The sequence below is a fragment of the Suncus etruscus genome, chromosome 10 (genome assembly GCF_024139225.1).
Source record: "Suncus etruscus isolate mSunEtr1 chromosome 10, mSunEtr1.pri.cur, whole genome shotgun sequence".
Taxonomy (NCBI): domain Eukaryota; kingdom Metazoa; phylum Chordata; class Mammalia; order Eulipotyphla; family Soricidae; genus Suncus; species Suncus etruscus.
Window position 1 is genome coordinate 31,901,038 of NC_064857.1, and position 4,609 is coordinate 31,905,646.

Genomic DNA, 4,609 nt, shown 5'->3' on the forward strand with positions numbered 1-4,609 from the left:
GTTATTTCTCTAACTAAACTCATCACTCTTTGTGGTGAGGTTCATGAGGTCAGCTGTAACATCCAGCCCTCTTCTCTTTTGTCTCTGAAAATTGTTGAGAAATGTCTTTCATTTTTCTTAAAACCCATAGATGAGTGAGACCATTCTCCTCTTTCTCTTTCTCTTTGACTTATTTCACTCAGCATAATAGATTCTGTGTACATCATGTATAGGAAAATTTCATGACTTCATCTCTCCTGACGGCTGCATAATATTCCATTGTGTATATGTACCACTGTTTCTTTAACCATTCATCTGTTGAAGGGCATCTTGGTTGTTTCCAGAGTCTTGCTATGGTAAATAGTGCTGCAATAAATATAGGTGTAAGGAAGGGGTTTTTGTATTGTATTTTTGTGTCCTAGCATATATTCCTAGGAGTGGTATAGCTGAGTCGTATGGGAGCTCGATTTCCAGTTTTTGAAGGAATCTCCATATCGCTTTCCATAAAGGTTGAACTAGTCGGCATTCCCACCAGCAGTGGTTAAGAGTTCTTGTCTCACTGCTTCCCTGCCAACACTGCTTGTTCTCATTCTTTGTGATGTGTGCCATTCTCTGTGGTGTGAGGTGGTACCTCATAGTTGTTTTGATTTGCATCTCCCTGATGATTAGTGATGTGGAGCATTTTTTCATGTGCCTTTTGGCCATTTGTATTTCTTTTTTTATCAAAGTGTCTGTTCATTTCTTCTCCATTTATTGATGGGACTAGATTTTTTTTCTTGTGGAGTTCTGTCAGTGCCCTGTATATTTTGGATGTTAGCCCCTTATCTTATGGGTATTGGATGAATAGTTTCTCCCAGTCAGTGGGTGGCTCTTGTATCCTGGGCAGTATTTCCTTCAAGGTGCAGAAGCTTTTCAGCTTAATATATTCCCACTTGTTAATCTCTGCTTTCACTTGCTTGGAGAGTGCAGTTTCCTCCTTGAAGATGCCTTTAATCTCAATGTCATGGAGTCAGATAACATCATGCATGAAGGTAAAATTCAAATGGATTAAAGACCTTGATATCAGACCTGAAACCATAAGGTATATAGAATGCTCACATTTTTACAAAACTATTGATATGCACTGTGTTTTAAAAGAAGTTTGCATATAAATTATATTAAAATATCATTTATTAAATGCAAATTGAGATATTGCAGGAATAAGATATGGTCTAAGATGTAGTGTACCTGAGACCCACCCATTTCTGGGAGGGGTCTTGGGAACTGAATAGTAGGTGTAACCTTACCTGCAAGACCCTCCCATTCCTGGGAGGGGTCTTGGAAAAGATAGATAAGGCTGGAACCAAGGGAATTCGGCCCTTTTGGCCGTTTCCTTTGGCCCTGAAGATGGCTGAAGTGAGTTAAGAAGCAGGGCTAGCCAAGAATGGCTGAATGCTTGAAAGGTTATGAGTAGGCCACACACATGTGGTGGATAGGGCATAAATAAAAATGTTGCTTCCTGACGCCTGCCTGTGAGTGAGTGATTTCGCGTTTCACCTGGGCCTGAAACTCGCCGGTTCATGGGGTTGCTGAGCCACGTGGCCTGGGATGGCAAAAAGAAATCCATCACCATCCACCGCCATCCAGCCCCATCGTTAATTATTTCATGTTACACTAAGAGACCTCTATGTATTGGACACTGCAGCTACTCTTTTATGGACCACTCCCACTCCACTATTTAATGAAGAAGAATATTTGATGTTTGCATCCTGCCTATAATAGATGAGAATCAGAATTTAAGGTAACTAGTAATTAGCTAATCATGAAAATCTTCTCTTGTCTTGAAGCATGGATTAAAAAATAAGATAATTTGGGAGGGTTGTTTGTTTTATATGGTTATTAGCCACATCAGACTGAGTTCAGGATTTAATCCAGGTTCTGTGCTCAGAGGTCACTTCAGGTGATGCTTGCGGGACCACAAGTGGTGCTGGAGATAAAACCTAGATTGACTGCATGTAAGAAAAATATCTTACTCTTTAAAAATATCTCTGGTCATTCCAGCATTGTTTTTGCAAGTATATGCACAGCATTTATCCACTGTAGTTATTATTATTAGATTGGTTGTTTTGGGGGTTACACTAATGGTGCTCAGGGGATTTATTCTGGAAAGTCATAGGAAATCCCATGGGATCCTGGGTATAGAATTCCAGTCAGGGATGTGCAAGTCAAGCATTTTATATACTATACTATCTTTATGACTCATTCATTGATAATTATTAAATACACTTAGTTTATAGAAACTTAGTTTTCCTTTTCTTAAAATTGTAAACCTTTGACAGATTCCTTGGTTTAAGTGATTACAACTGATCTGTGCACTTCACCTTAAGGAATTTTTCACTGAATATCATTCATAAAATTTCATAATTATAGTAATGAATATACCCTTTTATTTATTTATTTTTTGTCCCCCAATTCACAATACAGACCAGGCAAAGGACCTGAGTTGAGGTATATATGGGGTGCATTTACTGTACCTCCTCTTTTTATACAGTCAGTGTAAAGAACACAGCCTGTAGTAAGAATTGGGAGGCCTTTTCTTTTCTTTTTATTTTGATTTTTTAAATATATATATAAAGTCCTTCACCAATGCAGCATTCCCATGACCAATTTCCCAAGTGTCCTTCTTCCCACCCCACACTGGCCTGTACTCTAGAAAGGCTTTCTAATTCCCTCATTCAGTCACATTTTGTTATGATAGTTCTCAGTGTAATTATTTCTGTGACTGCACTAAACGACGAAGATGAAGAAGAGATGAAGTCATGAAATTTTCCTATACATGGATGTATATGAAATCTATTATGCTGAATGAAATAAGTCAGAGGGAGAGAGATAAACACAGAATGGTCTCCCTCATCTATGAGTTTTGAGAAAAATGAAAAATATTTGTGTAATGATTCTCAGAGACAAAATAAAGGAGGACTGGAGGGTCCAGCTCCTGACATGAAGCTACCCTTTTATTTAGATGCTTGTTAAAATTTATGTAAAATATGTAAATGTGTTTTAACTTTACTCCAGTTACATTAAATTTGTACTGATATTGGAGCTGATGTTTGAGTCAAGAAGGAAAAAAAACTATTTGAAGATGCTATTATGTTTTGAGAATCTTTAGGGTTTATTTTGTAAAGTTTCCTTCTTGCTGAAGATTTATGCATCTTCAATTAATATTAATCTAGAAATTTTTGTCTTGTGAAAAAGAAATTTATTCAAGATATGAGAGCAATATTTCAGGAAGAACCTTTTGCCTTTTAAGTATGTAGTTATGTTTTATTTTATTCCTAATTCAATATCATTATCTACCTAGCAGATGCATTAATGCTATCTCTTTAAACCTAGAAATAAATTTTAGGATTGAATTATATATTATAACTCATTATTTTTAAAATAATCATTAGTATCACTGCTACTACTACTACTATTACTAATGCTACTACTACTATTGCTTAAATTAATAACAAATATTTATGTCTTAGTGGCTTATAAGAATTGTGGAGTAGTTATATTGGCTTGTTCTGGCTCAGGTTTATTATTGATATTGTAATCAAATATGAGCTGGAATTGCAATAATCTGAAGGTTTGACTAAGGTTTTAAAAGTCCACATCTAAGATGAGTAACTTAATAATTGTGAAGCTGAGGTTGGCTATTTGAAGTCTCAGTTACTTCTATGTGAACTTTTCATATTAAATGTTTCACAAAATAGTATCTGCATTTCCACCTTACTATTTAGACATTTTCCTTTTTTCTTTGAATAATATGCTTCTTTTTGTATTTTACATTCAGACACTATACCTATCTACCAGAATCATAGTGGTCTTGTCAGTATTCACCAGCCAATATAATTCACATTATCTTTTTTTATTAAGAATTTTTATTTTGAAAAAGTAGATTACAAATTATTCACAGTAGTATTTCAGGTACATAGTAACATTGAACTAGGGGCATTCCCACCACCAATGTTGTCCTCCCTCCACCCCTGTTCCCAGCATGCATCCCATATCCCCCTTCTTTGCCCTCATGGCTGCTACTGCTAGTATAAGTGGTCCCTCTGTGTCTAGCTTGTAGATTAGGCATCGATTTTGTTGTAGTTGGCTTTGGATTTGGTGTTCAAGTCTGATCATTTTTTTATTTCTACTTAATGTTTATATGATGGTTTGGTCTTGGTGCCCTCCATTATTTCCCCCTCAAATTATTTTAAAGCCTGATTAATCCTGTATATTGACAATCTGATAACTCACATAGCAAATGTTTTATAAAAAAGTATGTTAAAGGTTTTAGAATGGGTCAAAATAACCAATTTTTATTTAATGTCATGATATGGTCCATAAGGAATTAAGTATTATCAGGCATCTTTTCCTCTAGAACTTTTCGATGAATTTTATTTTCAGAAGAGTGATAGTAAATTATAAACTTTGAACTTTAAGCATTATTGTGTTACATTTTTACTATTATGTAAGGCAGGTGATGTACTTATCTTAATTTTACCTGTAAAATTATCTTATTTTAATTTTATAGGCGAAATAATCAAATTTTAACCTATTCAAACAGTTTAATAAAATAAACTTATTGATTATATATGACGAATTAATGGGATTT

General features: G+C 35.0%; 1 non-coding gene across 1 annotated transcript; it reads right to left on the reverse strand.

The window, feature by feature from the left end:
• Positions 1 to 2,417: 2,417 nt before the first annotated feature.
• On the reverse strand, positions 2,418 to 2,550 carry LOC126021114 (small nucleolar RNA SNORA51). The gene has a single exon (XR_007499725.1). It is a non-coding gene; the product is annotated as a small nucleolar RNA SNORA51 (small nucleolar RNA).
• Positions 2,551 to 4,609: the final 2,059 nt, after the last annotated feature.